The following is a 25,406-nucleotide window of genomic DNA, read 5'->3' as shown; positions in this document are numbered from 1 at the left end:
GTGTTTTGCATATACAAAACACATATGCGTTTTGTATGCGTTTTTCAATTAGCATTTTATGCTAATCACTAGGAAGACAACAGGAAGTGGAAATACATCAGAAAAAAAAAATCCATATAAAAATGCATACCATTGCGTTCCCATTGAATTTCATTATGTGCGTTTTTGAATATTATGCAACAAAAAATGCATAGAAAACGCATATGCGTTTTTTTTTCTTGCGGCTCATAGACTTCTATTAGCGACAAAAATGCAGCGTTTTCCGCAACGCTTGCGTTTCTGCTATGTGTGCACCTAGCCTAACAGATATAATATGCATATAATATCTAATAATATAGTAATTATAAAGAGCATCTACTAGCGGCTATCTTCGGCACCCATTGTTCCAGGTAACATCTGAGGAGAGAAGGTAGGTGGCGGCGGGTTTTAGACTCCAAAAAAGGGGCAGTTGTGAGCTATATGCATGGCTATGATGGGGGGAGGGAAATAAGTTGGCCCCACCCTATGACATCATCAATATCACTGCAAAGGGGTCAGTTTTCTCTGGGCAGGAGTAGGAGGGAGAGCAGGTTGTAGTATACATAGGCTTTCTAATGGACCAGCACATCTGCTCAAAATATCTTCTTCATTACTACGTCAGATAAAAGCTCCTAATAAAGAATAAAACACTGGCTTCTTCACCATATTACAGCTCTCTGTAGAACAGTTCAGTTAGTATTGAAGTAACTTCAAAGCGGGTAGGGCGGGGACAATGTGCCGCTTTAGAAAGCATTTCTTTGTCAAACCGCCCAGCTGGGGTTTCTTCAGTACTAACTCAGCTATTCTGCTAAGATCGCCAATACGCCAATGAAGACAGTATTTTATTCTTTATAAGGCGCTTTTATCTGATGCTACAATAAAAAAAAAGATATTTTAAGCAGATTGCGTTGGACCATTTGGAAGCTATTTCAGTGAATTAACCCCGAAGGTGCTGAAGGGATTGGACTTGAACGCCTCTTGTCTCTGTATTCCACGTGTGCTGTCAGCTACCAATGTTCTCGATCCGCACAGCGGCCTTGGAGATTGCTGGCAGCTTCCAGTCAAAACTTTTTTTTTACAACTGTATTTCAGTGACATACTTAAAAGGACCTTGAGCAGAGGCTGTGGGTATGCATTTAAGCATACCCACATCTATATAGTAATGAGGATACACTCCCTGGCCCCTTTGGTAATCTTTCCTCCTGACGGTTTGCCCGCTATAAGTTACATTGAATTGACAACTCTGAAAGAAAGTCGCTCTGTGGCTCGGAACAGGAAGTATGCGGGTCCTCTATGCACATGTGCAGGCTTCTTTTTCTTCCAGGGGCATAACAATAGACCCTGCGAGGGATGCAGCTGTCAGGGGGCCCAGAAGCCAAAGGGGACCCCATTCTGAGAGACTGACAAGTAAGGGCGCAGAGAGAAAAAATGTTCTGCTCTCTGCACAATTGTTCTAATGACTGCATCTGCTCAGCCACTGATAAATCATACAATGTTTTGTAGACAAACATTTGTAGACAGTCCATATTCAGTGTGCAGCGGGCTCTTCTGTACAGCACCCTGCCCCCAGCCTCTCTACCCCTCCCCATGTACTCTGTACTGTAGTGATGCTGGAGAAGTCTGCAGAGCCAGTTGTGCTTCATTAGAGGTGGACAGAGTGAGTGTTCTGCGCACCTAGGGCTCGATTCACTAAAGTGTAATAACTGCTATCACAGCAGGTATCACGCGAGCTGCCACACGCAAAGGTTTGTGTGCGAACAGCGTTACTTTGCGTGATAAGCGAAGGTTTGCACGTGATCATGTGCACTTTTCATGTGAAACCTTTGCGCGCGGCAGCTCGCATGATAACTGCTGTGATAGCAGTTATCACACTTTAATGAATGGAGCCCCATGTGTGTGTGTATATGTGTGAAAACATGCACGTTTTATCACAGAAACTAATGCAATTGATAGAGAAAATGCATGGAGTGCTTCACTGCTGTCAGTTTTTATCTGCATGGGGAAAACACATTGGAGTACAATAGCCAAATGAATAACATTGGTACATGTCACTTTACCTGTGCAAGGGGGGGGGGGGGCAGTATTGGCGTGAAGGGGCCCCATCCAAAGTTTTGTAGGGGGGGTTCCAGTGATTTCTTGTTACGCCCAGGGCCGGATTTACCATTAGGCACTGTAGGCACGTGCCTGCAGGCGCCTGATGAGGAAAAGGCGGCTCACTCCTCCCTGGTGCCTCCCTTCCTCCTTCCCTACGCAGAGTCCTGAGCAGAGAATAAATGAGAGGTTACTCATCCAGCTCTCGACATTCCACTGATGAGATCTCCTTTCAGTCAAGGACACCATTAGCTACTTAATAAGTAGGGTTCCTCTGGCTACCTAATGCTAAGGGACACCTCTTGCCATGACGAGTAAAACTGGGCTAGTCATCACACTTGTGGTGCAGTTTGGTGGGGGGTTTGTAGGTTCATGGAGGGCGATGTTCAGGGTGCCAGGACATCTGTGCCTATAGGCTCCTGTGATGTAAATCCAGGCCTGGTTACGCCCCTGTCCTCCTCTAATGCCCCCTCTCCTTCTGCCACACGTCATATTGCCGTGCGCACGTGCAGGGGGGAGGAGGAAGCCTGCGCATGCGCATAGAGAACCCGCCGGCTTCCTGTTCCGGGTCACAGCGCACTGCTCCAATGTAATTTATAGTGGGCGGACCAGGAGGAGTAAAGATTACCAAAGGGGCTGGAGAGTGTTTGCTCATTACCAAATAGACGGCGACCAGCCTAGTGGGAACGGACACCGCATCCATTGAGTCTGGCTTGCGGCATTTGTGGCGCAGTTTTGATATGGTGGCGGAACAATGCAGCAGGTCAGGATTTTTCTTTTGGCTGGTCCAGTCCGTGCGTTGGTGTTCTGACTGATAGCATACATGCATGTGTTCTTTGCTTTCTGGAAAATGCTGAGTTTTGTTACTGTGTGTGAATGGCCCCCTACTGTCCCCAAATCGCCGCTCCCAGTTCAGGTTTTTCAATGGCTTTTATAAATCCACCAGGAAAGAGGGGGGGGGGGGCAGTAATCGGAGGAATCTGGATGGATGCTTTATTGCAGACTGGCCAGGGATGAACTACTTAGCTATAGCTCGACCTACAAGTTTTGGACTAGTCCATCTTTTCATGGGGGATTCTCAGCAAGGCTTTTATGCTTTATAAATACATTCCCTGAAAAGGATTTAAACAATGAAGCTGGCCAGCCTCCCTGCTCATTGCACCATTTTTTGGCAGTTGGACAGAGCAACTCCCATTCACTAAGTGCTTTTGAAAATAAACAAAACCCTGAGAATCCTCCATGGGGAGATGGGCTAGTCCAAAACCTGTCGCTTCTGTCAGATTTCTACTATCTACTGTAAGTGACAGCAACATAGGAGAAAAGTAATTTATGGCTCATTTTACTTTGGAAAAAACGCACTTCTTATTTGTATATGTTTGCACATATTTTACATTTTACAATTTTTTCGCCATTGTGCCCCTTTAATACTTCAAAAGAGGGAGGAGGATGACCGGGTCAAGTGATCTACAACATGTGGGTAAGGAACTTCCGCTTTCCTGCCAGTTAGGAGCTACAAAATGCAGCCTGCAAGGTAAAAGAGAAGAGGTGTTAATTAATGCATATTCAGTGCCATTATTTGAAAATGGAGTTAAACTAAGTCTTCAACACTATGGAAATGGAGATGACTTGTGTTATCATTCTGTTATACATCAGACTAGTTCCAAGGTGTAGAGACCACGGACCTCACACCCAGACTACGGAACTTGTTATTCATCAGACTAGTTCCAGGGTGTAGAGACCACGGACCTCACACCCAGACTAGGGAACTTGTTATTTATCAGACTAGTTCCAGGGTGTGGAGACCACGGACCTCACACCCAGACTAGGCATTGTTTGATATCTGTTATGACTTATTGCTTTCCTGACTATTCCTCTGATCACTGATTCGGTACCTTGCATATCTGATAAGAATCTAATAAGAATTCCATAATGCAGTGTGCTGAGAATAGCTATGTGGTCCCCCCTCCTGCAGGTGTCACTCCAGGCATCTGCCTGGTTTGTCTATGCCTAAAAACAGCCCTGCATGCTGGTTTCATCCATGTTTTTTTAAGAATATTGCCATAGCAATAATTTCATTTTATGGAATCCCTTAACTGAGGTGCCTTAAAGCTGGATCGTTGGCCACAAAATCAAATTCCATTTATCTACTGCCCTGTGTTTGTTATGCTGTCTACAACCTGACCCTGCATTGCAAGCATCCCAATTTAATCAGAACATTTTCTGCTGTAATAAATCTTATCTCAGTCAGCCTGGCTCTATTTGGTACATTGCTGACGAGAAGGAAGCTTGTCATCTCCCCTCCTCACTGATTTGCTGAGAGCAGTTCAGTGAGCTGCTGAAATACGATCTATGCTGTGCTCACGTGTTTACAAAGCAAGCTAGAGGCCACAGTGAAGTTTCTAGGAGAAAAAACAGTAAAGGAGGACATGACATCAGGATTGGCTTCAGTTAGAGGGAATGCCTGAAACAGAATTCTCTGTATTTACTATATAAAATCCACTGAAATCAAAACATGGACAGTACAATACATATGTTATGTAAGTAGAGCACAAATTAATCTACTTATATATGTGTTGTATTTCCTGGGATAGTATGGCTGTCCCTGCTGCTTTAATACTTCAAAAAATTACAGATCGCTAAACAAAACCAAGGTCGGGCACCTATACCCATGATAGATTCTCAGTCCAGATGGCGCCAAATGATCGCCTTGGCTGAACATTACCTAGCATGCATATAAAGCTTTATCTCAGCGTCCTAAAGGCCCATAAACACGTTCAACAAAACTGCCCGATTGTCGTCAGACTTTAATCCGTTTTAGACTGTTGGACGACAATCAGGCATGTGTACCCGTGCAAACGGCTTGACGAGCGACTGATAACAGGCGTTGCGCCCAATCCAACTGTCGGATCTATGTTGGCCTACGGTCATCTGATATTGTGCAGTTGATCCGTGTGTACAAGTTGAACGGCTGTTAAATGACTTGTACTTGTTTTCAATGTGTAGTCCGTCGTTCCACTATCGTGCGCAGTATGTAAATGAGTTGGTCGTTTATCCGACTGGACGTGTGGACATACAGGTCGTGCGGTATGTCAGGTCGTGTGGTTCATCGTGGTGTGCGGGTGGTCGTTTGCACGGTGTGCGCTTGTTGAACGTGTGTATGTAGCTAAAGTCAATCCAAAACTATCACCTTTATGAATAGCACCATACATCTTAGTAATTACAGCATCTATAGCTATAGATCCATTCCAGTAGCAATGGTCTTGCTGAAGCCGTACTGCGGATTATAGAGATAAGGTATTCATTGGTTGTTCCATCTATAAAGTCTGGCCAGGCTTTCGGGTAGCCTTGAGTCCAAACAGAAATTCCGCGGCTGCAGCCTGGCGTCGCATAAAGCACGTTCGTCAATTCCGTTTTGTGCGGACACAAGCAGAAAGCAGAGCTACATGTCAGAGGCAGGAACAGTAAACTCCCCCCGTCATTATTTACAGTGCTGTGCCGGAGACTTGGTGCCAGCAATACTGATTTCTAGGCCGCCCGGTAATAAATTGCACGCGGGAGCAGGAAAGCATTGATTACTGCACATCTAGGTAAAGTCATTTTCATTAGTTAGCAATCCCAGGAAAAGACAATGGGAATCCTGGCCTGCATTGCTGCTGGCTAATCTACATTAAGCTGATCAATATTTTATTATCAATATCTTACACATGTAGAAAATAACTGTATTACGGCTCTAACAAGGTTACCGTGTCCAGTGACAAATGGCGCTGTGACCCGCTCTTCTCTTGCAGAGTCCTTTATGAGACATCTCCTCTTATAGCCGTGCTTGGCTGCCGGTCCTCGGCATCTAGGTAAATATAAAAGATTGTTATATACAATATTCACTAAAAAATACGTATTAAAGAGGAACTGTAGTGAAAATAACAATGAATAAAATTGCTTATTGTTTACAATATTCATTTATAGATTATTTAGTCAGTGTTTGCCCATTGTAAGATCTTTCCACTCTCTGATTTACTATCTGAAATTTATCACTGGTGGTGACATCTTTAGTTCTGTCAGGTGATCTGTACGGAATGTTTGTTACTGAGAGTTCTATGCACAGAGGGAGATATTGCTTGTTTGGTAGTTTGAAAAGGCTATTATTTTCCACAATGCAACAAGGTTCACAGACAGCAAACTGTCAGGGCCATGGTCATGACATCATACTGTGGGAGGGGTTTCACCACATAGCAGCCATACAGACCCCCCTGATGATCTATATGAGAAAAGGTAAAGATTTCTCATGGAAAAGGGGGTATCAGCTACGGATTGGGATGAAGTTTAAAACTAGTTTAAAGTTACTCTTTAAATACATTTAGTAACTCAATTGAAACTAAAACTCCCTAAAACACCCAGCACTGCAAATAGACACCCCTCTGTCACCTAGCACAAAAACACAAATGGATAAATGGATTCACAAAAATCAGCACTGAGAAGGTCTAAAGGTGGCTAGACAAGGTACAATCAAATCAATTAATTTCCTGATTTTTCGATAAAAACAATCAAGATGTCAGTGTAAGCTTAGCAAGATGGCTTCTACTTACATAACCGATGTATTGTGCTGTCCACATAATGATTCCTGTGAATTTTATAAAGGAAAAGACAGAAAATCCTTTTCTAGGCAGTGGCCATCTTGCTAAGCTTACACTGACATCATATCCTCCCTGACTCTTGTTTCCCCCCTCCCTTCTCTTGCTCATTGTGTATTTATTAGCTGCCCTCCTCCCAGAGTTTTCAGACACTCCCACTGAGGTGTATACTAGGAACTGCAGTTTTTTTTATCTTTTCTCCTCCAATCGCTGAGTCACCTCAGCTTTGCTTGTAAACACAAGTGAGCAGGGGATCATGTTTCAGATAGGCTAGGCAGGGAAATAAATGGAAGAGGAGGAATATATTTTAGATAAAAAAAAGAACTCCCAGCATGCAACTGAATGGCAATGGCTATTAAAGGGCCAGTGCTCCTAAAGTAGGTGATAACTCCAAACCACAACAGCAGAAAAAAGTTTTGCAAGTTTTGAATGCAGGATTAGCATCTTTATCACTTAATACACTCAGACCAGTTGCTGTTGAAATTTGATTTTTATGATGACAATACAGCTTTAAAGAGGAATTTCAGCCTAAACAAACATACTGTCATTAAGTTACATTAGTTATGTTAATTAAAATAGATAGGTAATATAATCTCTTACCCACCCCGTTTTAAAAGAACAGGCAAATGTTTGTGATTTCATGACGGCAGTTATCTTTTTGGTTGAAAGGAGGTGACAGGGAGCATGAGACACAGTTCCAACTATCCTGTGTCCTGATCACCCCTCACAGTTGCTAGGCAATGAGAACAACATCATCAGAAATCCCGTCAAGCTTTGCACAGCATCAGGGGAAAAATGCCCGGGCAGGAGCTTAGCTTCTGTTCAGCTAAAAATGAGGCTTTGGTAAGAAAAACAAAGTTCTGGTGCTGTGAAAACTGTTAAAGAAACACCAAGCCTTTTCAATGCTGCTGAGTAGATTTTTAGTCTGGAGGTTCACTTTAAGCCTGGTACACACTTTCAATTGTAATTGGCCAATCACTGACCAATTTTACCATCTCCACATAATAGGAGAGTCAACAGATTTTGAATGCTATGAACAGATTGTTTATGCAGTCTCAAATACTACATAAAGGCGGTAAAAATGGCAAATTATAATTGAAAGTATGTACCAGGCTTTAGGACATGGAAAACCTAGAATGACAGCCTAAGGGTGAACACAAACTAGGGGCGTCGCTAGGGCCTTTGATCCTTGTGATGACATCACAGGGGGCGCTGTTACCAATGCAAGGGATGCCGCGGGGAGGAAGTCGGAAGCACATAGAAGCTGTGCCTGCAGTGATCTGAAGACAGGTGAGTTTTTAACTGCCCGCTCCTCCACGACACTCCGCCCAGTGCCCCCTCCTACACTAGGGGAAGCTGCCTATCTAATCTACAATGGGGGAACCTACCTATCTAATCTATACTGGGGGACGCTGCCTATCTAACCTATACTGAGGGAACCTACCTATCTAATCTTTACTGGGGGAACCTACCTTTCTAATCTATACTGGGGAAGCTGCCTATATAATTTATACTGGGGGAAGCTGCCGATCTAACCTACACTGGGGTACGCTCTCTATATAATCTATACTGGGGGAAGCTGCCTATCTAACCTATGCTGGGGGAAGCTACCTATCTACAGCCACGCAAAGACCCATGGCCCCAGCCCAGCAAAGTAGAGCCCTCAGCAAAGCAAACCTCCCAGCCTAGCAAAGCCTCCTGGTCCCAGCCCAGCAAAGTATACAGCCAAGCAAAGCCTAGTAAACCCCACAGCCCAGCAAAGCCCCCCAAAATGCCCCTAGCAGATTGCCCAGCAAAGCCCCCCAAAATGCCCCTAGCAGATTGCCCAGCCCAGCAAAGCCCCAGCAAGTCACTTAGCAAAGCCAGGCCAGCTCAACATCACAGCATCACAGTCACCTAGGTCGCCACAGCATCACCGTCAGCCAGGCCGCCACAGCATCACTGTCAGCCAGGCCGCCACAGCATCACTGTCAGCCAGGCCGCCACAGCATCACCGTCAGCCAGACCGGCACAGTGACACCACCAGTCAGGCCAGCACAGCATCACCACCAGCCGAGTACAGCACACAGGCCAGCCAGCCGAAGGCAAGACAGAAGCCAGGTGAGGGGCTTAAATATGTGAAATACTGCCTATTGAATAAAATTTAAGTTACAACGCTGCTATGTTCAAGTGCATTTGGCCCCACCTATGACCACGCCCAGTTTGCACGGCATGACCACGCCCGTTTTCCGCACACTCGTTCCCTCTTGGTGCCCAGGGGTGCCCCGGATCTCCCAGGAACCTAGAAACGCCCCTGACACAAACATCCCATTTTGACTGGTCACTGATTGGACAATTTTCCATGTAGTATGAGGGCGGACAATGTTGAATACTATGATGGTGCTGGTAAGCTTACACACTACATGAAGATGGTAAAAATAGCCAGTTATTGGCCAGTCAGAACTGGATGTGTGTACCAGGCTTAATTCATGACATTTTATCACTTTCTTCTCTGTGTGTGTGTTTTCTAAACACAATGTAAGCGGGTTTATTAATTGCACCTGGTGAATACCAGATATTCCGTTGTTTCACATGGTGAAGAGTAATTGAGATGTTAAAGGCACCTGATGAGGAAGCAGTGAAGTCAGTTTGGTAGCTGCACATCTCGTCTATAAGTAGCTATTTAGATGACAAGATATAGTAATTACCTAAGTCTGTTGCACAAAAGTCTGTTATTATTGGGACTTTTTCACAAACGAAGCGGAGAGGCTCAGAACAGCGAAACACAATGGCGCTGACATAACAAACACAACAGGCGGCTTAGTTACAAAGAAGCCTTCCTTGCATCCCACCTTTTCACGCTGCAACTTTTGTCTCCTGTTCAAAGAGGGGGATTGTAAGCTGAACGAAGATGACACAAAGGCAAGAGACTGGCGTGCCAGCGGTACTCGCCCTCTCCTGCCTCTTCCTCATGCTAACGGCTGCTCTAATCACATGGACCCCGCTGGAGAAATGGATTATGGCTGCAACGTTTAATTGAAAGCGATTTTTTTGACGTGACTTTCTTTTTTTTTTAGAATATTGTGGAAGGAGCCCAGGAGTAAAATAAATAAAAATAAACAACATATAATAATTGCCTTCAAATATACATAAATGAATACACAAATGCTGTATCAGTACAAATGTCTTTATTAGAACATAGAAGGGTTACAATACTCTATTGGAAACGTGGGGCAGATGGATGTAATGCTTATACAGTAGCAAAAAGTATGTGAACCCTTTGGAATTATATGGATTTCTGCACAAATTGATCATAAAATGTGAGCCGATCTTCATCTAAAGCCCAATCTACACGATACGATTCTTTATACAATTCGATTACGATTCTATTTACGATCCGATTAAATCCGACATGTCCGATCGGGATTCGATTAGATTCAATTCAATTTGCAGTTGTTTTGCAATGGCAAATCGAATTGAATCGAATCAAATCCCGATCAGACATGTCGGATTTAATCGGATAGTAAATAGAATCGTAATCGAATCGTATAAAGAATCGTATCGTGTAGATTGGGCTTAAGTCACAACGATAGACAATCACAGTCTGCTTAAACTAATACCACACAAATAGTTAAATGTTTCCATGTTTTTATTGAGCACACCATGTAAACATTCACAGTGCAGGTAGAAAAGGTATCTGAACCCCTAGACTAATGACATCTCCAAGAGCTTATTGGAGTGAGGTGTCAGCCAGCTGGTGTCCAATCAATGAGATGAGATTAGAGGAGTTGGTTACAGCTGCCCTACCCTATAAAAAACACACATCAGCTTTGGGTTTGCTTTTCCCAAGAAGCATTGCCTGATGTAAATGATGCCTCGCACAAAAGAGCTCTCAGAAGACGTAAAGTTAACAATTGTTGACTTGCATAAAGCTTGTAAGAATTGGGCTGTTTGAAATTCACAGCTTGCTTTGAGCAGCCATTCCACATGTTTCTGTGACAAAAGACTTCACTTCCTGCTAACTGACCTTAAAGAGAACCCGAGGTGGGTTTGAAGAATATTATCTGCATACAGAGGCTGGATCTGCCTATACAGCCCAGCCTCTGTTGCTATCCCAAACCCCCCTAAGGTCCCCCTGCACTCTGCAATCCCTCATAAATCACAACCATGCTGCTGACAAACAGCTTGTCAGAGCTGGCTGTGTTTATCTCTATAGTGTCAGTCTGCTGCTCTTCCCGCCTCCTGTAGAACTCCAGTCCCCGCCTGCATCCCTTCCCTCCCTGCTGATTGGAGGGAAGGGATGGGGGCAGGGACCGGAGCTATGCAGGAGGCGGGGGAGCAGCTGACACTGACACTACAGATGTAAACACAGCCTCACAGCATGGCTGTGATTTATGATGGATTGCAGAGTGCAGGGGGACCTTAGTGGGGTTTGGGATAGCAACAGAGGCTGGGCTGTATAGGCAGATCCAGCCTCTGTATGCAGATAACAATCTTTAAACACACCTCGGGTTCTCTTTAAGGTGGAGATAAAGTTTAAATCTGCTGAAATTGCATTATTTCAGCCAATGACACTGAGGCTACTCAAAGGGAAGTGATGTGTGGTGAGGGGGTGGAGTGAGGGAGAATATAGGCTTTGAGCATGTGGCTTGAAGGGGCTTCTGGGGTCTGCTGCTGAGGTTGCTAGCTGGAATCATGGATGGGTAAGATTGTGTATCTGTAATATGGTATGTACTTTATAAGACCTTGGGAAGCTGCATTCAGCCTAAATATTAATGTATTAATTGTGAGGAGTGTAATCACTCAGTGGTTAATACTTTATACTGGTGAATTGCTCTGTAAATCTTGCTTTTTGTAGCTCATCAATGTCTGTACCTGTATCGCAAATATCACATGCAATATAAACGTTATTTATACTGTTGTTGATGTGTATTCCTTTGCCAAACGACCACCTAGAACTTACGAGAAATAGATATTGTTGTCTTTATTAATATCCCATTGTTGATACAATATTTTCAGCAATATCGGATTTCTTACAAGCTGGAAAGGGGTATGAGGGCCCATTCACACTAGAAGAGCTTTTCTGAGCGTTTTGCAATTGATTAGCGTTTTTAAAATCGCTCCCATTCAGTTCAATTAAAATTGCGGAAAAATTGCTGTGATTTTGCAATCGCGTACGTGAAAATTGCAGTGATTTTTCCGCAATTTTAATGAAGGTGAATGGGAGCGATTTTAAAAAATACTAATCAATCGCAAAACACTCAGAAAAGCGCTTCTATTGTGAATGGCCCCTAAAAGTATCTCCAAAAGCCTTGCTATTCATCAGTCCTCAGTAAGGCAAATTGTCTTGAAATGGAGAAAGTTCAGCACTGCTGCTACTCTCCCCAGGTGTGGCCATCCTGTAAAGATGACTGCAAGAGCACAGCTCAGAATGCTCAATGAGGTGAAGAATCCTAGAGTGTCAGCTAAAGACTTACAAAAGTCTCTGGCATATGCTAACATCTCTGTTAGCATATGCCATGATACGTAAAACACTAAACAAGAATGGAGTTCATGGGAGGATACCACAGAGGAAGCCACTGCTGTACAAAAAAAACCCATTGCTGCACGTTTAAATTTTGCAAAGAGCACCTGGATGTTCCACAGCAGTACTGGCAAAATATTCTGTGGACAGACGAAATCAAAGTTAAGTTGTTTGGAAGAAACACACAACACTATGTGTGGAGAAAACAAGGCACAGCACACCAACATCAAACCCTCATCCCAACTGTGAAGTATGGTGGTGGGGGCTGAGTTGATGCCTGGACAGATTGCTATCATCGGAGGGAAAATTAATTATCAAGACATTTTGCAGGGAAACTTAAGGCCATCTGTCCACCAGCTGAAGCTCAGCAGAAGATGGGTGTTGCAACAGGACAACGACCCAAAGCAAAGAAGAAAATACGCCTTCTCGAGTGGCCCAGTCCTGACCTCAACCCTATTTAGATGCTGTGGCATGACCTCAAGAAAGCGATTTACACCAGAAATCCCAAGAATATTGCTGAACTGAAACAGTTCTCTAAAGAGGAATGGTCAAAAATTACTCCTGACAGTTGTGCACGTCTGATCTGCAACTACAGGAAATGTTTGGTTGAAGTTATTGCTGCCAAAAGAGGTTCAACCAGTCATTAAATCCAAAGGTTCACATACCTTTTCCACCTGCACTGGGAATGTTTACATGGTGTGTTCAATAAAAACATGGAAACATTTAATTACTTTAAGCAGACTGTGATTGTCTATTGTTGTGACTTAGATGAAGATCAGATCACATTTTATGACCAATTTGTGCAGAAATCCATATAATTCCAAAGGGTTCACATACTTTTTATTGCTACGGTACTTTATAAAAGCATATTAGCCTGACAAAATCTTTTTTTCTTGTCAACTCCATTTCTTTGCCTTCTCTCTTTGTTAGGCACCCTGCAGTTTCCTGCTTCACCTGCTGGCAGCATCGAGTTCTGGGACATCCCTCTGGATGGGTACGTATTGTGGTGCGGACACATGAGTTGGGCGCCGTGTGGTGCCTATTTTCACTTTAACCCTCCCCTGTAAGTGCCAAGACAAGAACCTCCCACCTAATGACTAACCCTAACCCCCATCATCAGCTTCCCTTTTTCATGTGTTGCTCCCCATTTTCAGCTTCCTCTTTCATATGTAGCAACCCCACTTTTATATCCAGGTGTCCTCTTGGGCTGCAGCCACCCAAGGCTCAAGCCTTTGTGGCCTGTCCAGAAATCCAGCCATGCTTTTAATATGGAGAGTTTGAATCAAGCAGTTGAAAATAAAAAGTTAAATCTCTTGAACTCAAGCAATTAAACCCTCTAGTGCTGCCCTAGCCTCATCGTGCGAATGGCAGGGTGTCATAGGCTTCAGCCTATGAGAGCCGATCGCTCTCTGGTGCCCCAGGGGGACAGCGGTGTCACACGGCTGTCCCCAGTACAGCACTGCTGCAGATCACAGCGCTGTACTATGTAAATAGACGGCGGTTACGTCGTCTAACAGTCTCCCGAGCGGCGATCACTGCTCTGAGACTGAAGGTGGAGCTTCGCTCCGCCCACCAAGCAGGAGACGCGTGCGCAGCCTGCATGTGATCTGCTGCAAAACAGAGCCCCAGGACTTGACGCCAAATGGCGTTAGGCGGTTCTGGGGCTGCCGTCGCGGCCTCACCCATTGGCGTGGGGCGGTCGGCAGGCTTAATACTCACCTGAAGATAGATTGGGGAACAGCAAAACGACGCCACCTGACAAAGAGCGTTCCCTGATTCATCTTCTTGCCCACAGGAACACGTGATGGCGCACGACGGGTGCGAACGAGAGGTTACACAATTGAGGTACTTTTCGTGGGAGTCATCAAGTATCTTAAAAGATCCATTGTGATGGTTGTAATCACCGTGGGCAGCAAAACATCGTCCATGTAATGGCGCGCATGTACTCTCATTGCAAGATCCTGGAAAAGATCGATTAACACGCAAAAAAATTGCTGGTCGTGGGAAAAATCATGCAAAAGATCGCACTGTGGGTACAATGCTTTAGACTTAGCAACGGTTATCAGTTTGCTAAAGTTGATTAAAGGACATCCAAGGTGAAAATAATCTGATGAGAAAAACAATCGTATCTGTCCTCCTTCTCCTAAAAAATGACTTTTTTAGATATTTCACAATTTTATTTTATATTTAAATCTAGTTTTTAAGTTTTTACGGTTTCATTGTCTCTGCTCAATGACACTTTCATTGAAGTATGCCAGAGCTAAAATCTATGAATTATTGACCCTTTTTATCTCTTTCCTGCTCTCAGAAGCCATTTACTGACAGGAAAGTGTTTTATGGCTGTAATTACTTATCAGTGAGGATTATGCTATAATCTGACCCGGTCCCGACCCGGACAGAAAATATCACTTGCATACCTGATATTTAACTCATTCGGGCAGAGAAAGAAAAAAGAAACACAGCCTAGTTATTTGTGTGTTTGGCAACGTACATACACATGTCTATCTCAGTATGTCACGTCACCTCGGTTGTCTTTTAATGGACGCAGTTAGGGAGGACAGAGGGACACAAGCACTACATCACGGTACAGTGGGAACCTGCCAGACTGTATAAGTTATTCTTGTTCTGCTGCGAGTGACAGCGAATGCTGCGCATACTACATTCCATCGAACCTCCCCTGGCGATGGAATGGTTAATGCTATTAATAATGCACTAGGAAGCCTGCATATTACCGCAATGCTAAGAGTAGCAGTGTCTTCACAGCATGTTATTAATGTAAAACCTCCTGTCATAGGAGATGATGACTATTGTATTCAGGTGCCTCGTATCACATTAGATATTCCTCCTCGCTGCTCTTCCTACAGACTGTGATTATACTGTTCCACTATGCTGAAAGCTGCCGCAGCCCTTGTGGGCATTGCTGCATCTTTTGTATGCAGTACCTGGATGCTGTTTAACCTGTATGCATCCATGTAGTGCTGGCAAGCCACTGATATTGCTATTCTTTACCTAGGTCAGTAGGGAAGATACAGACTCTAGCAGCCTGATTGTCCAGATTGTAACATTAAGAAGCATTTGCTGACTACCCTCTGAGGAAGCAAGGTGGCACCTCACGAAACATGTCAGGTTTACTAATAAGCCCTTGCCATGTTATATATTCATAAATAAATAACAATATCTAAGTCCTGCAGAATGAGTCTTGTCTCATATTCACCAACACCAGTGTGACATTGCATAATTGATCTACAGTGTTGAAAGTTGAACTGACAGCTGACGAATGGTGATCTGCAACCTATTTGGTGCTGAGCAGCAACAAAGCTCTATTCGATGATTTTTTTGTCATATGGAATTATTCGACCATCGGAGAGGTGAGCCGGTCAATAGCTCAGTACAACAGTCACACACAGGGAATGCTTCTTTTTCTTCACCTCCCCTCTTTTGTTTTAAGATTGTAGTATGGTTGGGCCATAGCTTCCATAGAATGGAATGCCCCTCCAGCTATGGTGACCCATGAGAGTGGGGATGCTGTGTGTTTTACTCTATATAGGAAAAGGAGGTGAATAATGGGAAACTCAAAAACCTTTTTTTAGGGGGCATATAACTAATAGCACCTAATGATATTGTGTGACGGGGAGGGATGGATTGGATCGGGCCTTACAGCTAGTTCAGGGGTCCTGGGGGTGATTTCGTTGCAAGGGGGGCATCAGAGGGCCCCCCACATTACTTTTGCCCAAGGGCCCCATTGTATCTAGAACCAGCCCTGAGCATGGTAGTCTTATAGTGCTGGGGTCTTGGCTTCCCCTGGGGGGTACTCACCTGGGGTGGGGGAAGCCTCCGGATCCGATCGAAGCTTCCCCATTCCTCCTCGGTCCCACGGTGGTGGCAAAAAATGCTCCCGGAAGGGCAGGGATGTAAATATTTACCTTCCCGGCTCCAGCGCAGGCGCAGTATCGGCTCTCTGCTTGGAGATAGGCGGAAATAGCCGATCGCTGTCGGGCCGCTCTACTGCGCAGGCGCAAGTCTCCTGTGCCTGCACAGTAGAGCGGACCCGACACAGATTGGCTATTTTTGTCTATCGCCATGCAGAGAGCCGCAACAGCGCCCCCGCTGGAGTCAGGAAAGGTAAATAAATCAGCGCTTATCAGGCTTGTCGAGGGAGGATTCAAGGACACTTCGGAGGAGCCAGCGCTGGACTGCCTGCAGCTACAGCGGAGGGGGAAGCCTCATTGGGACCCTGAGGCTTCCCCCTACCGAGGTGGGTACCCCCCAAGGGATGTTTTTTTTTTGTTACAGGTTCTCTTTAAACAACATTACAGCTATGTTTTTTGAATAATCTCCCTGAGATATGCAGGTTCCCGTTCATAATAATTAGTACTGATAAAATATAATAAAAACTGAACTCAAGGGTTGCAGATCAAAAGTGATGTTTAAAACAGCCCATGCTGAAAGTTTGGTAACTTAACTCAATCAAGTTCATACATTTGCATCACTGGAGTAACCATAGGGGGCAAGGCCCCCCTCCTGTGCTCCCATGGCTCTGCCACTCAGACCTACAGATCGACGAAGTGGCAGTGATGGAGCTTACTTATTCCCCATTGGATCTCTGCTGCCACTAGATATCACTGTACTCTCTGCTCTCTGCCTAATTTCTTTGCACTGCATGTGATGTATGTCAGACCGATGGGGAGGCAGAGAGGACAGTGACACCTAGTGGCTTCAGTGGGAGTGCTGGATAGACCCAACAGGTAAGCTCTGGGCCCCTCCTCCCCACTGGTGACAGGGGTAAGGGTGGGGGGAGGGTCTTGTAGGAAGCTCTTAGGGTGGCCTCGTCGGGTGCAGTTACACTCCTGGTTTGCATATGTAGATCTGATATCAGCAACACAGCGCAAAAGAGACCACGGCAGAACCCACATGATGCCAGCATATATATTGTATATAAACACAGCACCTCCAAATCCATATTAATGGTTGTGAATGTTAGACCAGGAGCCAACATCGGGACCAGTCTTATTTGGGAGTCCTTATGCTGGCAGTGGAGGTGATTTCTTCTTTTGGCACTAGCAGAGCCGGATCATCCACAAGGCAATCCTAGGCAGCTGCTAGGGTATGGAGAGAGTCCAGGGGCCTGGTTGATCTCCCGCAAATCTTACTAAAAAATAAGCCAGGTGGGCAAAAACTGCTATCTTGCCTATGGCCATATTTCATCCATTTTCTAGAGCCCTGTGAGAGCTTTGGCCCCCTCTACAATTTGCCTCCATCCATCTCGAGCTCTCGCTCTAATTCACCATTCTCTTATCCTCATCTTGGATAGGTCTGCCGGTTTTTCATCCAACCACATTGCACATGGTCTTCCTTTCCTCCTTGTTGATTACAACCTTACATTTTTTATAGGCATATTTGCGTCTTCCATTCTGTCCATGTGTAGGATTTGAGCCTTTGACCAAGGTTTGAATCCCGACTCAAGCCAGTGCGTAAAACAGTCTTTGGGTAGGGCACCCTAATGATCCTGGTCCTCCATGGAGTGCAGCCCTGAAGTTCACCAGGAGAAAAGAGCAATATAAATGTTATGTATTTTTGGCTTGTCTATGAGATTGGCATTGATGCTGGCAGAATGGCTCAGCCCACATACCTAAAGGATATGTGGAATCAACCATCTGGATTCTTGGGATGTTGTGCAATCTGCTGGCTTTCTGTGAGTGTGAGCCAAGGCCTCTTTAAAATTCTCCTCTTAACTCATTAGCAGCTTCAATAGAGTTATCAATAGAGTTAGAGATAAGTGCACTGCTTTTGACTTCAGTCGGCAGAACTGGTTGTGCTGTAAATTCTTGGAATGCTTTGATGTGTCTCTTCTAGCAGGAGATGTAGAAACTGAAAGCAGAAGTCCTCTGTTATTGTCTCACACTGCCCTCTAGTGACAAGTGGCCATAAATACACATTGCAGCAGTACTAATTAGTAGCAAACAAATGCAACAAATAAGAAAGAATGTGCAAAAATAAATTGGCCTGGAGCACTTGTAAGCCTCTAAATAAATTGGCTGCTAAAGGGTTAATGCAGTAGCAGATTTCCTCTGTGCTTTTATAATGCTATCCTATGTTTGAACGTTTACCAGTATTTTCCAATTCTTGATGCGCTGGCTTGCCTGGTCAGTTATAGCAGTAAACTCTGTTATAGAACTTTGGCTTCTGACGGACAGACAAACATTATAAACATTTATGAAAATGTTTTATGGTCTTGGTGTGGGAAATAAAGACGCTCTCACTGGCAGTATCCAGGTCCGGCGTGTAAAAAGAAGTCTTGGAGTGGAACTTCTTCACACGTCCTCTGCCAGCTCCTCCATCGCTGATCCCAGGATGGCTCTTAAGAGACCTCTCATATGGAGTTGTATCAGCAGCTGGCTGTCAGGCCCGGTGAAATGCCAGCGTAATGGAGGTGTCCTGATGTGAGCCGTTCTCTGCCAGGTTCCCTCTTCTGAAAGGTGATCTTGTGTTTCATTTCAAAGCAAATTAACATGATCCTCTGCCATATCCAAAATGTACCATATTGCCTGGAAACTTTGGTTAAGTCCTGAGCAATGTAACAGAAGCGCCAACACAGCATAAAATAAGTTCAAACCAGGTTAAAAGGAGGTTGTGGTGGACTTACCTCCAGGAAGTCTAATTGCAACGCGTTTCACGGGCAAACCCGCTTCCTCAGGCAATGGTTTGAGTACCTGGAGGTAAGTTCACCCTGGCCTCCTTTTAACTTCAGCTTATTTTATGCTGCTTTGGCACCTTTGTTACATTGCACAGTTTCTATTTGAGATATACCTTTTTACACTACAGAGAGCGACTTCTTAAACCTGAGTGGAGTCAGGTCTAATCTCCCCACCTGCCTACACAGTGTTTACCTTGTAAGTAACCCATCTTTTGACAGATAGGTGCCCGCAGTATAGGTTAGATAGGTAGGAGCCCCTAGTATAGGTTAGATAGGTAGGTGCCCCCAATATAGATTATATAGGTAGGAGCCCCCAGTGTGTGTTGGATAGGTAGGAGCCCCCAGTATGTGTTGGATAGGTAGGAGCCCCCAGTATGTGTTGGATAGGTAGGCCCCCCCCCCCCCATACGTGATTGAGAGGGGAGCCGTGGCCTCACTGGGACTCAGCCATGGGGAGGGCAGCCCAACCTCTCCCTCCCTCTCCCCGGGGCTGCCCTCTGTGCTCCCCTCTGCTGCAGAGTAAGCGCAGGGAAACCTGGTATTGAGCAACTCACCTCCTTCCCACTCCAATCGGTGCTCACTTTCCAATGGTCTCCTCTGCATAGCCGCATATACACGCTCTACTTCCTGCTAATCAGTAAGTAGAGTGTATACGTGGCTATGCAGAGGAGACCAGCGGTAAGAGAGCAGCGATTGGAGTGTGAAGGAGATGAGTTCCTCTTACCAGGCTTCCCTGCGCTTACTCGGCAGCGGTGAGGGGACCACGGAAGGCAGCCCCGGGGAGTGGAAGGGAGGGAGAAGTCGGGCCGCCCTCCCCGCGGCTGAGTCCCAGTGAGGCCATGGATTTCGGAGCTGGGAAAAAAGGGCGCAGGCGCCGCCATTCACTCCCATAATAAATAACGTTTAATGGGCGCCGAGCAGGAAAAAAGGGCGCCGGAGCTAAATAAACTTTACAAACGGCGCCCGGAGATGTTTAATGATTTATAACTGAGCTTGTGGTGATTTACGTTTATAAAATGCACTAGTGCCAAATAACGTTTATAAAAATACTAAACATGTTTATCTTATTTAACTAATTAAAACATTATTTAAAGTTTTATACCTTACTGTTTTTAAAACATTATTCACAAAATAAAGCGATCAGTACGTAATGTAAATTGCAATATATTTTTTGGAGTCACAATTTGTAAAACATTATTATCCACATAATAAAGCGATGACTAAGGGGGGTGGTTAGGCATCACCAGGGGGGTCTTAGGTTTAGGAACCACCAGGGGGGTCTTAGGTTTAGGCACCACCAGGGGGGTCTTAGGTTTAGGCACCACCAGGGGGGTCTTAGGTTTAGGCACCACCAGGGGGGTCTTAGGTTTAGGCACCACCAGGGGAGTCTTAGGTTTAGGCACCACCAGGGGAGTCTTAGGTTTAGGCACCACCAGGGGAGTCTTAGGTTTAGGCACCAACAGGGGGGTCTTAGGTTTAGGCACCACCAGGGGGGTCTTAGGTTTAGGCACCAACAGGGGGGTCTAGGGGTTAGGGATAGGTACAGGGAGGGTTCTGTGTGAGAGTAGGCTTAGGTATAGTTTTACTACAATTTTAGTAATATTTACTAATGTTTTACAACACTTTTTTACGAACGTAGTTATATTTATATCATCGTTATAAAGAATATTTTCAGGTTTTATTATAAGAACAAACCATAAATGAAGGTTATTCACAATAATATACAATTATAACAATTAATCATAGATTATCGTTATTTTAATAAACGTAATTCTAAGTTTCACGTAATTCTAAGTTTTCACAATTGCCGATTTCATAAACATTATTTAATGATTTATAACTTTGTTAAACATTATTTGTAAACGAAATATAGCACACTATTTTTATAAACGCTATTAATGATTAATTGTTAACTAGCGTTTACACCCCGCGCCCTTTTTGTCTGGGCGCCCTTTTTGTACGTACGCATGGATTTCCCCCTCCATCACGGCGCTCCCTCTCCCTCAGCATTCAGGGCGGTCGCATGGCTGGCATGCCCCTAGAAATTGGGGCTGCATTTAGCATCCAAGATGAGACAGATGATGGGATCTACTACAACGTTTACATAAATGACGCCAACTGCTGTTACAGTCGTTTAACAAAGGCTTCGATTTAACTGAATGGAATGGCAGGACATCCCTTTTGAATGACGCCGGTGAAAATGACGCATTTACCGCCTGTGTGAACCAGCCCTTACATTTCTTTTGAGCAAGGACTAATTTTAATTAGTCCTTTTATAAATGATTCCACATAGTTACAAACAGGAGTCTTTCGCTTTGAAATGTGGTGGTTGGGGGAAGGGGGGGGGGGGGGTATATGCTGGCTGAAGGAACTATCTGTGACATTCAAACAAGTCAGATGGTAATTAATTTAATCACTGCGTTATTGTCATCCAGGGGGTCTTTATTGTACACCCTGATTTATCATGTATTGTGACCTACGTTTGTGCGTAATTGTGCTGAGAATTATGAATAAAATGTCACGCTATCAGTTCCCGCTGGGGACCTGCAATCATGGGTGTGACAAAACGCTGCAATTAAATTACGAGGTATTAGTAAAGCAAAACACATTTTCCATGTTAGGGGACAGAGAATACACATTTCTACATTCAGATAATCATACACTTACTAATGATGGGAGGTGAGAAAAACTCAGACTTCATTTACTGCCTATTTCACCTAATATCAGTTGTTATTAAGTGGGGAGGCATAGAATTTTTTTAATCAGTTTTACTAATTATTTACTTTTGCGTCTATTTTATGTATTCCTTGTTTTTAGCACTATTTCTACTTTTTTACATTTATTATTAGAAATGTATCCACCAATGAAAGAAACCAAAAAAAAACCCAATCCTTTTTCACTGGTAAATATTTTGCAAACAGAAGTGATGCTCGGCAAGAAAATATCCAACCTGACTGACTGAGTTTTCATCCGGGAATGGGCCATTTTTCGGGCTATATGAATAATGGCCATCACCATACCATGTAATCGCTTAGAGAACAGAAAGCTCAAAGTTACCTTTTTGTGTGTGTGTGTGTAAAATGAGTGTGTAAAATGAGGCATCTGCAGTTGAAAGTCCTATCTCAAAGGATACCTTAGCTCTTGTTAATTTTCAAAACGTCATGACTACATAGTACCGCATGCACACTTTCAGTGGCTCACAGCGCAGGAACGGAGCATTGGGGAAGCCTCTGGACTATCTGCTGAGGTAGATATCTAGTTTTTTTTTTAATCAGTTCAGGTACCCTTTACAATTTTGATCACGTGACCAGAAGCAACAGGCTGCAGGGTTTAAAGGTGCGCACACACACAATTACTGTATGACACCCCCCCCCCCCCCCCCGCTGCCTAGTCACAATTGCTGCCCATCTAACATGTAGACCGCACCAATGCTCTGCAGAAGATTCCCAGGACGGATCTACAACACTTGAAAAGTAACCTGGGGGGCACCTGTCACTACCTAAACTGGGGGGCACCCATGTCGGAGGCACTCTCAATCTAATTCCTACTTTAGTCCTATTCTAATGTCCCACCATTGCTAAGTTCATGTACATTTGGCTCCACCCACGACCACACCCACATTCTGATCCATGACCACACCCATTTTTGGCACGGCGCGCTGAGCGCACCGCACATGCCCCCCCCCAATTTTCGCCCCCCCCGAAAAATGTTCAGCGGACGCCCATGACTGTCACCTGCAAGGATCGGGACTTGATCCCTCGAGCAGCAGTGTGGGGCCAAATTCTTTATAGATGCCTTCTGTTGCTATGGGGGGGGGGGGGGGGGAAGTAGGAAGGAAGAATATACTAATAACGAACAATTGGATTTATTGGCACTCAGCTGAGACGATCCACTGTTTAGAAATTCTTGGCGGAGCATTGCAGTGGATCAGGGGCTACCATCCACACACTAGACCTGTTAGAAGTCTTTGTGGGTGCTGCTCTGATTTCATCATCCTATTGTTCACAATGTAACAACAAGAGTAGTGGGCAGGCACACGAAAACAACACACGTGGAGAGGACTACTCAGATTGCGATGTGCAGTCTGTCAATAAGTGACATTCAAGAAGATACTTATTGTGCATATGATGGAGGGGGTGCGCGATGGGCAGTGGGTGCCGACTGGTGCACGGCCTGACTACCGTTTCGCTGCAATAGCTTCTTCTGAGGCTTAGATGTGCACTTATGTGAATATGAACAGCATTTTTTTGACAAGAATTGAATTCAAGTGCATCAGCAATAAATCAATGATAGCAATGCCAAGCTTTTCACTGTCTTTTTTTATACTATTGTTCAGACTGCAAGGGGGAAGGCACAGACTGGATTTCTCTGAGAAAACTGCAGTCTATAGCACAATCAGTCAGTGGTACAGGATGTGTCTAGTGTTTGGGATTCTGACCAGGACCTGTGCAATTTGACATCAGCTGATCAGAGAGTTTCTCGGCAGGCAAAAAAAACAAGCTCTGCAACTAAATGTCAACAGTGACGTAGTGGTTAGCACTCTCGCCTTGTAGAGCTGGGTCCCCGGTTTCAATCCCAACTAGGGCGATATCTGCACGGAGTTTATATGTTCTCCCGTGTCTGTGTGGGTTTCCTCTGTGCACTCCAAATTCCTCCCACATCCCAAAAACATACAAATATGTTAGTTGGCTTCCCCCTAAAAATTGGCCCAAGACTATGATACATACAGTACACAACATGATACATACATACATACAGGGAGTGCAGAATTATTAGGCAAATGAGTATTTTGACCACATCATCCTCTTTATGCATGTTGTCTTACTCCAAGCTGTATAGGCTCGAAAAAGCCTACTACCAATTAAGCATATTAGGTAATGTGCATCTCTGTAATGAGAAGGGGTGTGGTCTAATGACACCAACACCCTATATCAGGTGTACATAATTATTAGGCAACTTCCTTTCCTTTGGCAAAATGGGTCAAAAGAAGGACTTGACAGGCTCAGAAAAGTCAAAAATAGTGCGATATCTTGCAGAGGGATGCAGCACTCTTAAAATTGCAAAGCTTCTGAAGCGTGATCATCGAACAATCAAGCGTTTCATTCAAAATAGTCAACAGGGTCGCAAGAAGTGTGTGATAAAACCAAGGCGCAAAATAACTGCCCATGAACTGAGAAAAGTCAAGCGTGCAGATGCCACTTGCCACCAGTTTGGCCATATTTCAGAGCTGCAACATCACTGGAGTGCCCAAAAGCACAAGGTGTGCAATGCTCAGAGACATGGCCAAGGTAAGAAAGGCTGAAAGACGACCACCACTGAACAAGACACACAAGCTGAAACGTCAAGACTGGGCCAAGAAATATCTCAAGACTGATTTTTCTAAGGTTTTATGGACTGATGAAATGAGAGTGAGTCTTGATGGGCCAGATGGATGGGCCCGTGGCTGGATTGGTAAAGGGCAGAGAGCTCCAGTCCGACTCAGACGCCAGCAAGGTGGAGGTGGAGTACTGGTTTGGGCTGGTATCATCAAAGATGAGCTTGTGGGGCCTTTTCGGGTTGAGGATGGAGTCAAGCTCAACTCCTAGTCCTACTGCCAGTTTCTGGAAGAAACCTTCTTCAAGCAGTGGTACAGGAAGAAGTCTGCATCCTTCAAGAAAAACATGATTTTCATGCAGGACAATGCTCCATCACACGCGTCCAAGTACTCCATAGCGTGGCTGGCAAGAAAGGGTATAAAACAAGAAAAACTAATGACATAGCTTCCTTGTTCACCTGATCTGAACCCCATTGGGAACCTGTGGTACATCATAAAATGTGAGATTTACAAGGAGGGAAAACAGTACACCTCTCTGAACAGTGTCTGGGAGGCTGTGGTTGCTGCTGCACACAATGTTGATAGTGAACAGATCAAAACACTGACAGAATTCATGGATGGCAGGCTTTTGAGTGTCCTTGCAAAGAAAGGTGGCTATATTGGTCACTGATTTGTTTTTGTTTTGTTTTTGAATGTCAGAAATGTATATTTGTGAATGTTGAGATGTTATATAGGTTTCACTGGTAAAAATAAATAATTGAAATGGGTATATATTTGTTTTTTGTTAAGTTGCCCAATAATTATGCACAGTAATAGTCACCTGCACACACAGATATCCCCCTAAAATAGCTAAAACTAAAAACTACTTTCAAAAATATTCAGCTTTGATATTAATGAGTTTTTTGGGTTCATTGAGAACATGGTTCTTGTTGTTCAATAATAAAATTATTCCTCAAAAATACAACTTGCCTAATAATTCTGCACTCCTTGTAGACATATGACTACGGTAGGGATTAGATTGTGAGCCAAGACAATATACACAGTATAGCGCTGCGGAAGATATCGGTGCTATATAAATACTAAATAATAATAATAACATAGATCCAGAGCTTTATCCGTCTGATGACCGTTCAGCTTTATGTCACAGTTTTCTGCTGA

At 44.3% G+C, this 25,406-nt stretch overlaps 1 long non-coding RNA gene across 1 annotated transcript in view; it reads right to left on the bottom strand.

The window, feature by feature from the left end:
- Positions 1-3,469: 3,469 nt before the first annotated feature.
- Positions 3,470-25,406, bottom strand: part of LOC137519612 (uncharacterized) — a 31,001-nt gene continuing 9,064 nt past the window's right edge. Inside the window, exons 2-3 of the long non-coding RNA XR_011021032.1 lie at positions 5,853-5,953; positions 3,470-3,633 (exon numbers count right to left, since the gene is read on the bottom strand). This is a non-coding gene — a long non-coding RNA (uncharacterized lncRNA). The remainder of the gene's footprint in view (positions 3,634-5,852; positions 5,954-25,406) is intronic.

The sequence above is a fragment of the Hyperolius riggenbachi genome, chromosome 5, assembly GCF_040937935.1.
Source record: "Hyperolius riggenbachi isolate aHypRig1 chromosome 5, aHypRig1.pri, whole genome shotgun sequence".
Taxonomy (NCBI): Eukaryota; Metazoa; Chordata; class Amphibia; order Anura; family Hyperoliidae; genus Hyperolius; species Hyperolius riggenbachi.
The sequence above is the reverse complement of the archived record's forward strand: the minus strand, read 5'-3'. Positions and strand labels throughout refer to the sequence as shown.